The sequence below is a fragment of the Mustela lutreola genome, chromosome 16 (genome assembly GCF_030435805.1).
Source record: "Mustela lutreola isolate mMusLut2 chromosome 16, mMusLut2.pri, whole genome shotgun sequence".
In the NCBI taxonomy this organism is placed as follows: Eukaryota; Metazoa; Chordata; class Mammalia; order Carnivora; family Mustelidae; genus Mustela; species Mustela lutreola.
This window is the reverse complement of record NC_081305.1, coordinates 44,304,823-44,318,345: the sequence shown is the minus strand read 5'-3', so window position 1 is coordinate 44,318,345 and position 13,523 is coordinate 44,304,823. Positions and strand designations below refer to the sequence as shown.

General features: G+C 40.8%; 1 protein-coding gene and 1 long non-coding RNA gene across 2 annotated transcripts in view; one reads left to right on the top strand and one right to left on the bottom strand.

The window, feature by feature from the left end:
* Positions 1 to 13,523, bottom strand: part of LOC131818932 (zinc finger protein 585A-like) — a 68,201-nt gene that overhangs the window by 32,333 nt on the left and 22,345 nt on the right.
* LOC131818933 (uncharacterized) lies at positions 14 to 8,136 on the top strand. Its single transcript, XR_009348978.1, has 2 exons — positions 14 to 223; positions 6,377 to 8,136. It is a non-coding gene; the product is annotated as an uncharacterized LOC131818933 (long non-coding RNA).

Genomic DNA, 13,523 nt, shown 5'->3' with positions numbered 1-13,523 from the left:
CAGAAGCCTTTCTAGAGCGCTAGTTGGCCGACATCCTTCCGCGGTCACCCGGGAGTTGTCGCTCTGAGGAGTCCGCCACGCGAGGGGTGGTAACGGTGGAGGGGAAACAGAAGAGGGCGCGGTGCCCGCGTCCTGGTGGTCGGGATCAGGCTAGAAGGCAGGGAAGGGCCGTCCGGAACTGGCGGCTGTCCAAAGCCTCAGGCCTGTGGGTGCCAGACGCAAGGTAGGGTCACTGGTGCGGCCCCAGGGCCATGGCGAGGGTTCTGGTGCTGTGTTTCCTAAGGTAGCTATCTGCAGCCTGGTGATAACATACGGGAGAGTAACTTTTGGTACTGCCGGGAATGGGCTGGTTTTCTCAATACACTGTGTTAGCTACATTTAGTAATGGTAAGTGGGAGTGAAGTAAGATTAACTTAATACTTTACACTAGGATATATTCGACGTTGACTGAATAATTAAATGTGAAAGTGATCTGGTGATAATACTGTATAGGTTTCGTAATAATGGTTGAGGAATAGCGTTCGCAAGCATAACCAAAGAGGGAAGTGTTATAAAGATTTGCATGGATGATTGTCAGACCCCCGACTTAGTAGTTCAGTAGTGTTAGGTCTTCTCGTCTTTTGCCTCCCCATACAGGCTTTAGTATCAGTCTGTCGATATCCACAAAATAACTAACAAGGATTTTGTTTACTATTTTTATGATGAAAGGGTTTTGAATTTTGCTACATAATTTTCTGATCTATTAAGATTGTGGATTTTTTTCTTTTTTTCAGCTCTAACCCTGTTTTTATACAAGAATCCTGTTGATGTAGAAGAGATGTAGGAGTGGTGAAGAATTTTAGGTCTTAGTCTCTGTTTGCCTTCGACCCTGAGCTGTGACCTGCACAAGTTCTTCTCAGGTCCTTCCCTCCCTCACCACCCTAGTTAGGTGACACAGGAGGGCTGGAGGGGGATGGGAATTTCCCTTCCTCAACATTGGTTAGTATCTGGTAAATTAGTTTCCCTTGAGGACAGGTGGATAACAGACTAAAATATTTCAGAACGGTTATTTTCCCTCTGTGTCACATAAATAAATAAAATCCCCTAAAAGCTTGAGGGGAATTTCTTCTGATCTTCATTCTGAGAAAGTTTGACCTTAGAGGTCAAACTCAAGAAAGTGGGGCCATATAGGAGTTTTTAACTGTCAAGCTGGTCCGCACTCAGTTTCTAGCAGTTCATCAGTTCCTACCAGTCCCTGACTATAGTAACTTTTCCTTCAGGTTCTCTGTGATTTTCTTTGCCTATCTCTCCATTCTCAGACCATTTGTTTACCCTGTGACCTCAATTCTCTGGGGGAAATAAGAATTATTTTCAGTTAGCTTACCCTTTTCCTTGCTGTGAGGACAGTAGTGATCACTTACAAGCTCTTTCCATTTTGGAGCAAAAAAGCACAAGGCCTCCTGATTTTTTAATAGTAACTTCTTTGATATATAACATACATACCTAAAAGCACATATAGCCTAAGTACTGCTGGATGGATTTTCAGAAACTGAACACATCCATTTATTTAACTGCTATCCAAGTCAAGGAGCAGGACATTACCAGCATCTCAAAGTATGTCTTCATGTTCTCTTCTGTTTTCTTTCTCATTCACCAAGAATGATCACTGCCCAAATCTCTTAACAACAAAGATTGGTTTGGCAATGTTTAAATTTTATATCAGTGGAATTACACAGTATATTCTCTTGCGTCTGAATTCTCTTGACCAACATTGTTTGTGTGATTCACTGAATGCATGTTGTTTTATGTAGTTCTGGGTTATTTATTGATGTAGGAAATGTTGGAGTTTGGAGCTGATGGCCAAGAAAGAATTCTTGAGATATCTTCGGTGTAAAAAGATGGTTTTATTAAAGCATGGGGACCCATGGGCAGAAAAAGCTGCACTGGGGTTATGAGGAGTGAATGATTATATGCTTTAAGTTGGGAGGGAGTTAAGGATAGCATAAGTCTCTAAGGAATTTTGGAAGCAAGGTTTCCAGAATTTTTTTTGAAGATTTTATTTATTTATATGACACACAGATCACAACTAGGCAGAGAGGCAGACAGAGAGAGAGGGAAGCAGAGAGCCTGATGTAGGGCTTGATCCCAGGACCCTGAGATGATGACCTGAGCCGAAGGCAGAGGCTTAACCCACTGAGCCACCCAGGTGCCCCAAGGTTTCCAGAATCTTGAGGAGGCTGGCTATTGTTAGGAAAAAGTCATTTATTATTAACTAATAAAATCTTAGTCATAAGACTCTTAAGATGTATATCAGTGGGCCATATGCTATGATGATGATTTCCAGCATATATCTTGGGGGGAGGGTAAGAGGTAAAAGAAGTTACCAAGGGAATTTTTATATGTTAAATAAGACTTACAGGATTCTGGGGCGTTGGACTAAGATTGCCTTTTGCCCTTAGCAAAGTGTCAACATCGAGGCAGCTGAGCTCTTAGAGGAAGATCACTCAACCTGTTTCAAGGTCTTGTCAATGGACTGTAGGCAGTAAGAAATTTAACTTTTTCTTTTGCCTTTGCTTCCCACGTCATTTATTACTCATTTTTGTGTGAAAATGCTACATTTATTTTTCCTTGTATAAATATGCCACACTTACTTTTGCATTTCCGTCAGATGAACAGAGAGAGAGTGAGAGAGAACACAAGTTAGGAATGAAAATTGGGTCGCTCTGAATCCTGAAGACATTAAAAAGATAATGAAAGGATTTCATACAGAGTTTATACCAATACATTTGAAAACTTATATGAAACAGACAAATTCCTAGTAATACACAGTAAATCAGCTTTGCTGGGGGAGAACAGGCAATGTGAAGCGTCATACACCTAGTAATGAAATTGAATCCATTACTATAAGCCTTTACGATAGTTCAATCTCATGTGACTTCATTCTACCAATGATTTAAGGAGAAAACCCCACTCATACAGTCTCAAGAGAATTGATAAATGTTGGAACACACTCCAATTTATTTTATGAAGTGAAGCAAATATGGATACTGAAACTTTATAAGGACATGCAGGAGAAAGGAAATTTATAGGTCTCTCTCTGATGAGAACAAATATACAAAACAATATAATAATAAATTAAATCTTGCAGTATATGAAAAGGAAAATATGACTTAATTTGAAATATTGTCAGAATGCAAGTAGGTTTAACATTTGAAAATCAGTGTAATTTACATTACTATAATGAAGTAGAATCATCATATATTCTCACATGAATAGATGAAGAAAAGACATTTCGTAGAATTTATCTTTCAGCAAAGACAAAATGGGAACTTCCCTCAGTCACATAAAGGTATGTATAAAGTTCCTAGAGAAAACAGCCTTCTTAATGGTGAAACCTTTCCGTTGGTATCTAAGAATGAGACAAAGATATTTTTCTTAATAGAATCTTTTAAAAAAAAAATTTGACACACAGAGGTCACAAGTAGGCAGAGAAGCAGGCAGAGAGAGAGGAGGGGGAAGCAGGCTACCCGATGAGCAGAGAGCCTGATGTGGGGCCTCCATCCCAGGACCCTGAGATCATGACCTGAGCTGAAGGCAGAGGCTTTAACCCATTGAGCCACCCAGGAGTCCGAGACAAAGATACTTGTTATCAAAATTTGTTATTTTAATTGAGATTCTTACTAATTCAGTAGGGCAAGAAAAAAAGGTGCAGTGATTTGAAAGAAGTGTCATTATTTACAGATACGATTGTGTTCATAGAAAATCCTAAAGAATATATAACTTATCAATTCTTTTTTCCTCCATCTTTTTTCATTATTTCCCCCAGAAGCCTTTTAAGATATTTTGCCCCTGATCATTAGCCCTATCCCTAGGAAATATAACAGATACGTATCTTTGTATGTACTATGCTGCTTTGAAGGGCCACAAATGAGAAGCCATCTTAAGATTTTTTTCTAATCCTCCAAGAACCAATTTTTGCCCCGTTAGGAGTATTGTCACACTGTTGGGAATGCATGAAATAATAATTATTAGACAAGACTGACTGATAGCCTTCTACAATTAAATAATCAACTTTTCACCTGAGGGCAGGTCCTAGGCAGTGCCATATAAGTCAGCTAAAAATCAGGAGTTATAACCAGTTTCAAGAACTACGGGCTGTCCTTTAGCAGGACTGCAATAGCAGGAAAATAGGGGGGAGGAAAAGGGAAAGAACTCTTCAAAGGAGAAAGAGCAGGGCCAAATTCTTTGTAGAAACTGTCCAAATCTCTGAATGACTCCTGAACTATGTATGTGTGGGGCTGACTTTTTTTATAGCTCAGCTAATACTAAAAGAGAATTCAGATTCTTATGCTAAGGAGAGAGTTTGAGTTCAAGTCCCACAAAATTGTACAAGCAAATATAATCATCCTTCAGATGATTATAGCAAAATCCAGAGTCTTTAAAACGTCATTTACAATGTCAAGGATATAATGCAAAATTGTGACATAAAATTTAAGTCTGAACAACATCATAAAATAAGATGTTGCCCATACTTAAAGGAAAAGGAAATTGTTGGAGACCAACCCCAAAAGGCCCAGTTGGTAGAATTAGCAGATTCATGCTAAATTACAGAGTGTTGAAAGGCTTTTTAAAACACCCATTGTATTTATGCTCAAGGATGTAAAATATGCTTATAATGAATGAATAGATATGGTAGAAAGAGAATGTATTAAAAAGAACCTAATAAATCTCTAGAGCAAAAAATAGCATATTTGAAAATATATCATTGAATGGGCTTGCCAGCAGATAGGCTTTGCCAGGAAAAGACAAAAGAAAGTCAGTGAACTTATGGATCAATATAAATTGTCTAAACTGAAGAACAGAGAAAAGAGATATTTTTTAAAAGAGAATACTTCCTCAGTTACCTGTAGGATAATGTAAAAAATTTTTGAAGTAATAATAGGTGAATTTTTAGAGATCTGTATGAAAATTATTAAGAGGTGAGAACACAAATTTTATAGATTCAAGAATCCCCAAGAAACCCAAGTGGAAAAAAAAATGCCTAGGTTTATCATAGTCAAACTACTGAAAACTAAGGACAAATACAGGTGAAAGGGTAATCATTGGGGGAAAAGTGTATTCCCCCTTTTTGCGAATGTGAGAAAATATAAGCAAAGAAAAGCACACAAAGCATAGGTGGTTATAAGTTAGGATCCCCTATAACTCAGATCTTTCCAGCATAGGCCTTAGGACTTTGAGGGGGGATTTCAGATGTTTGAAAGGTGTTGACTCCTCACTGATGTACTGGGGTATTAAGTTCTTACTCCTGTGATTGTGATTTCATCCACTGAGAGATATCCTTTTGTTCCTCCCGGTCCCTCATAGTTTCTCATGGCTCATTCCTTAGCTCTGAAGAGATTGTCTGACTTAGAAAGCTCTGCTTATGAGTAAAAAAAAAAAAAATAGTATATGGTATAGGTATTCTAGAAGTCCAGTCCAGTTCCTCAGCAGGGAAGCCCTGATTGGAAGGGCAAACAATGTGATGGTTTGAAGGACAGAGAAGACAAAATCTAACTGCTCCCCTATCAACAAGGAGTAGAAATTAAATAACTAGAACTGTATATGAAAGGAGGTAATGATTTCAGAGGGCAAATTCTAAATTACTTGCCGGAAGATAACCTTACACAGAGAGACCAGTTGCTATATTTCTCTAACAGCACATCTCTAGAAATTCTTCTGATTGAGACCTGAAACCATAAAACTCCCTAAATAAAACATAGGTGGTAATCTCTTAGACATCAATGTTAGCAACATATTTAGGAATATGTCCTCAGGCAAGGGAAATGAAAGCAAAATAAACTACTATTAAGACTACACCAAAATAAAAAGCTTTGCACAGCAAAAGAACCATCAACAAAACAAAAAGGCAACCCAGTGATTGGGAGAAGATATTTGCAAGTGATATATCTGATAAAGGGTTAATATCTAGAATATATAATGAAGTTATATAGTTCACCAAAAACCAATCTGATTAAAAAATAGGCAGAGGACCTGAATAGACATTTTTTTCCAAAGAAGACAAATAGATGGCTAATAGACACATGAAAAGATGTTCAACAGCAGTAATCATCAGGGGAATGTGACTGAAAACTACAATGAGGTGTCACCTCATACTAGTCAGAATGTTTGTATCAAGAAGACAAGAAATAACAAGTGTTGGGGAGGATGTCAAGAAAAGGGAACCCTTATTGGTGGGAATGTAAATTGGTGCAACCACTGTGGAAAACAATACAGAATTTCCTAAAAAAATTAAAAATACCAATACCACGTTACCCAGTAATTCCATTACTGGGTATTTAGGCAAAGAATATGAAAACACTAATTCAAAAAGATGTATGTACCCCTATGTTTATTGCAGCATGCTTTACAGTAGCCAAGATATAGAAGCAGCCCAAGTATTCACTGATGGATGAATGGCTGAAGAAGAGGTGGTATGGATATGTATACAATGGAATATTACTCAGCCATACAAAAGAAAAAGATCTTGTCATTTGCAACATGAATGGATCTAGAGGGTATAATATTAAGGGAAATAAGTCAGAGAAAGACAGATTCCATGTGATTTCACTTACATGTAGAATCTAAAAAAAAACAACCAACCAACCAACCAGATTTTTAAACACAGAGAACAGACTGGTGGCTGCCAGAAGGGGGTTGGGGGGGTGAAATAGAATGTAAAATGAATAAGGCACACAGATAAGAAGTGCAGCTTAGGGAATAGTCAGTAATATTGTAACAATGTGTGGTGACAGATGGTGACTGCACTTGTAAGCACAGAGTGATGTGTAGAATTGTCGAATCAATATGTTGTATACCTGAAACTAATATTGTTAGGGTCCATGATCAAAGGAACGAGACTGATACAAAGCGAAGGTCAAACAAAACTTTATTTCACGCCAAGCATCAAGAATCAAACTGACCGGTGAGGGCTATCTCTTATGAAAAGGCGAGGACAATGATCCCGACAAGGTCACTCCCAAGAAGGCCGCTCCAGATGAGTCTGCTCTAGATGAGGCTGCTCTGCAGATGAGGCCACTCCATGATCGGAGCCACTCCCAAGAAGAGTTCACTCCCAAGATGAAGCCGCTGCTCCATGAGGTTGCTCCCCAGACAAGGCCGCTCCCAAGAAGAGGCCATTCTGGACAAGACCGCTTCCAGAGGCCATTCTGGACAAGACCGCTTCCCGGACGAGGCTGCTCCCGACGACAAAGAGGCAATGATGACAGCGACGATGACAAGGACGATAACCCAGATGACACAGACTCTGCTCCCCACGATGCTACTCTGACAAGGTTGCCACCCAGAGGAAGCCACCGCTGCGGACAAGGCCGCTCGTGGCTCGGGGTGGCAAGGCATTTTGCGGCAAGGCTGCTGGTGGCTAGGGGCCATTGGCATCTCTGGGCCACTGGCGTCTCGGGACCGCTGGCATCCAGGGGCTGCAGGCATCAGGACCGCTGACTGCTGGGCCGCTGGACCACTGGAGTCTCAGGGCCGCAGGCATCGAGGGACCACTGACAGCTGGACCGCTGGTGTCTGGGCTGCTCGGGGCTGCTGGAAGCTGCAGGCAGCGGCTGGGTGCCCCGGAGGCAGGACCGCGGGAGGCGGGGCGCAGGCGGCTGGAAGCTGCAGGCGCAGGGACCGCCGGTGGTGCTGGAGGCTGTAGATGGCAGCTCTGGGCTGCTGGAGGTGGGGCCAAAGGTGGCTGGAAGCTGCAGGCGGCTGGAGGCTGCAGGCGCAGGGACCGCCAGTGATGGGACCGCTTGCAGCGGTTATTGCTCTTACAAGAGCTGTTATAGCTCCTCCACTCCACCGATTCTTCGCTCCCGTTGACTCCTCTGCTCCAGCGCAGCTCTCCTGCTCCCACGCAGCTCTCTCTCCCCCAGCTAGCCTCGCAGCAACCTTTATGTGGTTGGTTGAGTCCCACCCCTATACAGGTGGCCAATCGGATCTCAATCCACCCTAGTGGATATACACATGCTGCACCGATTGGACATCTCCACCTGGCCTGCCCCACCCCTACATCGGGGTTCACAAGCAAGTTCCTCTGGGAGCGGCAAGCCCTTACAATATAATGTGTGGTAATTATACCTCAATAAAAAATTCTTCTGATTAGATAAACTCCAGTTTATCACTGACTAAGTGATTCCTCATAGATTATGTCCCTTCTAGGGAGGATTTGGAAGTGTTGGGAACATGTTTTGATTTGTTACAGTGACAGAAAGGTGCTAATAGAATTTATTATCCAAGAACCATCTACGTGAGGTAAAATAAGTTAAAATGACTCTTAGTTTGTGTGTAGGGCAGGTAGAGGAGGAGTCTTTGATGGTTAAGATTAGCTGATGATGTTGGTAATCAGCAGTGCTAGAAGGAGACAGTCACTATGGATTGTAGTCATTCTGTTGAAGGCCTGACATGTGGACTTTCAGGAAGAGGAGGTAAGCTTCCCAGGCCTCAACTAGCTGCTCTAATTTAAAGCTGACTGTCCTGTTTTTGTTGTTGTTGGAGGTAAGCTTCCCAGGCCTCAACTAGCTGCTTTAATTTAAAGCTGACTGTCCTGTTTTTGTTGTTGTTGTTTGTTTGTTTGTTTTTTAAGATGATGTTTTGGGTAGCTTGTTACATAGAAATAAACAGTCAGCAATGCATTATAAACATGCCATTTTCCAGGATGTAATGGAACATAGCATGGGTTCTCAGAATTGGTATTAATTATAGTCATATCTTCTTAAGTAATTCTCCTCCCAACATGGACCTGGAACTCATGATCCTGAGATCAGGCGTTGCACGCTCTACTAACTGAGCCAGCCAGGCCCCCCGATCATAGTCATAACCTTAATATAATTCAAATGATTGTATTAAAGTACTGCCTTCATTGTCCTGTTTCACAGATGGAAGCAGAACACCAGTTATTGTTTTAATAGCAATGCCTATTATAATAAATATTAAAATAGTACAGTCATCACTATAGGAGTAATCTAATTGAGCTCATTTCACAAAGGGGGAAAATCTTCACCTCTAGAGGTGGCACTATCATTGTGTTAATATAGTACAAACATCAGTGGCCTGAAGGTGTCTGAAAGAAGGGATATAGGCTTTTTAAGCATCAGTTTGTATTATTCACTATATATAATTCATGATATATATAATAATTAGGCATAGTGTAATAATATAAATGTATATTTAAATATAAATGATAGACATTTAATATAAATTAATTATACTTCAATAATAGAATCAGTATATTTATGGAATTAAGTAAAATGGTTAATAACTGGTATGGTATTGTGTATGGTATGGTATGATATATGGCATGGGAAGTGGGGTGTGGTGTGGTAGGGTATAATATAGATAATAGTCACACCAGCGCCAGTACCCCAACTGATGGCTGAGGGTGGAGGGCTTAGCCTATTCTGCTATTAGGGCAAGTGCCCATGGCAATCCGGTTTTAACTGGACTTTGCCATAGGGTCAGCAGCTGCCACATTGTGTTATATTTATTGTCCAGCGAGGTACCTGGAGATGGGAAGCCTCAGCCCTGCCACCTTCCTCTTGTCCCCAGGGTTTCATATCCGCTGGTGGTTCTTCTGGTGGAGGCAGGGCAGACCATATGGCATGATGGGATACATAAATGCTGGCGTGAATGCTGACAGCATGGCCCCTGCCTGTCGGTCCCTGCTGTTGTCCTTCCCCATTCTACATGGCTTGCCCATTGCCACCAGGAAGTTGAGCCTTGACCTTGAGGACGCTGGGGGAAGGATATAGGTCAGATATACTGGGAAGAGTAAGAATGGGGTAGTTGAGGTTGGGTGAGGAAGGGTTAGGGCTTAGGGTGAGGTGTGGGAAGGTGCGGGAAGGTGCATTAAATCTTGAATTAGAGGACAGGTAACCAACCTACCCTTCCTCCCTCACTGCCTCCCCCCCAATAGCCATGATTTTAGCTCATTTGGTGTAGGGCACTTGGTCAACCTTGGTGCTAATACTATCATTCATTCTTCTATTTAGCAAACTTAAACAGAGGGATGCCTGGGTGGCTCAGTTGGTTGAGCATCTGACTCTTGGTTTCATCTTATGATGTGGTGGATCATGGGATTGAGCCCCACCTCAGGTTCCATGCTCAGCAGGGAGTCTGCTTGAAGAGTTTCTCTTTGCTCCTCCCCCAACTGAAGCAAGCTCTCTCCCTCTCAAATGAATGAACAGATCTTTAAAAAAACCTTATACAGAGTATCTACTTCATCCAATGCTGTACTGGGTGCCTTGGATACAGTAGGAATATGACAAAGTCTGGGCATCATGAGGTTGAAAGTCCAGTGGGGAGGGGTGAACAAAAAACCCATTTGGTATCAGGTCAGATGGTGGTACTTGCAACACAAGTATAGTACAAAACACAAAGTGATCACAAGAAGTATTACTTCACATAAAATCGTTGAGGGATGGTGTAAGGGGGTTCTCACTGGGGAAGCAGAGTACTCTCAGAGAACACAGCTGGGCAAAGTGGAGCAAGCTTCCTTGATGTTAAGAAAAGCCAGTGCTGAGCTGTTGACAATAAAAATACAGACCAGCTACAACTGCAGGCTCTTAAGACCATAATATGCTCCCTTTTATTATAGTTACAATTCTGTGCTATAAACATTAAATGTAAACATGTAAAAATGCAAAAACTTAAGTATTATGTGAAAGTTTGGTAGATTATAAAAATGACATAATTCAATAATCATACAATACATATTATATATCATAAAATAAATTTTATTATAAGGAATATACAATAAATATTGCTATATATCGTAAATATACATTACTATAGTATATAATGATATGCACATAAAAATTATACAAACCTATTTATATTTATAATCTAATATCTAATAATCTTTTATCAAATATAATTTAAATTATCACATGGTGAAACATAATACTTTTGAGATTCATCCACATTATAGCTTGTGTCAATAAATCATTCCCTTTTATGGGTAAGTAGTATCCCACTGTATAGATGTCCTACAATTTGTTGAATTATTCACCCACTGATGATATTTGGGTTGTTCCCAATCTTTTGGCAATTGAATACAGTTGGGTTTTTTTTTTTTTTAATTTTATTTACTTGACAGAGATAGAGCACAAGTAGGCAGAGCGGCAGGCAGAGGGAGGAGAAGCAGGCTCTCCACTGAGCAGGGAGCCCAATATGGGGCTTGATCCCAGGACCCTGGAATCATGACTTTTTTTTTTTTTTTTTTAAGATTTTATTTATTTATTTTACACAGAGAGAACACAAGTAGGCAGAGAGGCAGGCAGAGAGAGAGAGGAGGAAGCAGACTCCCCGCTGAGCAGAGAGCCCGATGCGGGACTCGATCCCAGGACCCTGAGATCATGACCTGAGCCGAAGGCAGCGGCTTAACCCACTGAGCCACCCAGGCGCCCCTGGAATCATGACTTAAGGCAGCTGCTTAACTGAGCCACCCAGGCGCCCCTGAATATAGTCTCTGTGAACATTTCAGTCCACATGTAATTTTTTACTTCTATATGTTAAGTACTGAGGAGTGAGTTTTCTGGGTCATAAGGTTAATATATGGTTAATTTTATAAGAACTTACCAAATTTTGGTTCAGAGTAGATAAACTACTTTCCCTTTCCAGCAGCAATGCATGAAAGTTTCTATTGCTTTGCATCCTTGACGACTTTTGGTACTATTTAAAAATTTTTTTCAAGCCATTCTAGTGTGTCGTGGTATCTCATCATGGTCTTAATTTGCATCTTCCTAATGATGTTGAGCATCTTCTCATACCTTATTTTCCATCTGTATCTCATACAACCATGAGGATGAATCTCAAATATTCATAAAATGAGATGTCAGACTCAAAAGGAGATACAAACGTATGTATTTATCTATATATGGATACACATATATTTTTATACCATGGTAGAAAAAAGAAAAACTATAGAGACAAGAAACAGATCAAATTAGTGACTGCAAGAGGCTGGAAATAGGAGAGAAACTGCCCAAAAAGGGATAGGAAGGAATTTGGGGGAGTGAAGGAAATGTTCTCTATCTTGATTATGATGATTACATAAATACATGCATTTATCAAAATTAAGAATTGTACACTAAAAAGGGTGAATATTATCTTATATAAATACCTCAGTAAATTTGACTTTAAAAATACCTCAGTACTACAGTATCATAATACATATAAAAGAGAAATAACTGAAAGTAACTTACAATAAAATAACATTTCCCTCTGTGAGGTTTGGGCACAGCCAAGCAGATGTTGATCCAATGCTTGTGTCAATATATAACTAGTAATGTTATTAAAAATAACAGGATACCCTCATTGGTCTCCACTAGCCCTGCTCCTTTAATAAGCCCTGACTTACATTAAGTTACTTCATTCTCCACAATTCTATTTTATAGGTGAGGCGATTGAGGCCCAGGGGGGAAGTTTGCTGGGTTGGCCCAGAATCCCTCAGCGGGTAAGTGTTGGCAGCAGGATTTGGATCCACATCCATAGCTCTGTTTATTCTAGTTGCATCACGGGAAGATCAGCTTGTGATCTCCTGACACCCTTAGATCCTCTCTAGCCCCCTCTGGGCCATTAATTCCCCAGAGGGATATATGAAGCTAGGATCTCATCCTCAACCCTTTTCCTGTCCATGCAAACAGTGGGGATATGGAGAAGTAATGCTGGAGAACTTGCAGTAGCCACTCAGGGCCCTCATGAAGCAATGGGGAATCAGCATTATGTTAGTGGGGACCAACAGGGGAAAAGCAAATACTACCAGGATTTAATGGAGGGGTCATAGATACTGTGTTTCTGGGTAATGGACATCAGTAGATTTTTTGCTGGTTTTCAGTGGAGGTCCTACAGAGAGAGGGGATAGCGGAGGCTCCAAAATGCAGATGAAAATGTGGTTTGTGGTGATTTATCAGTCACTGCCCTTACTTGTGGCAATCATTACAGACACTGGTAGGTGGGGAAGAGGGAAATAGTCACCTTTGTTGTGATGGACAAGTAATGGAGGGAGATCACAAACCATCCTACTAGAAGTACAGAGAAAGTATCAGAAGATAGTGTTAATAGTTGGATGGTCGGGGTGGTATATCACAGGTCCCTATTCTGAGGACCTGTAGAATAAGTGGCCATCCGTAACCACTTTCATGAAAGTAGGAATAAATGGGGAGTATAGAGGTTACTAGACTTTGTCACATATGAAGTAACAGACATTATGCTGGAGGTAATTTTGGAGGAGGTAAAAAGAAAATCTCCAGACGCTATTTCCTGGAATTAAAGAGGGATGATAAACACAGTAGTGGAGGAAAAGAGGGATAATGGATGTCCAGATGCTGTGCTGGGGTAGGATAAGAGGGTCTCCAGATACTATCTTGAGGGCTCAGTAAACACTGTCCTACGTTGAGGCAGAACTGTGGGTTGCAAGACTTAGAGAAGCCCCAGATAACAGTATGGGATGAGTTAAAGTGAGTTAACAGTGGGTTGTCCCCCATACATTGTTCAAA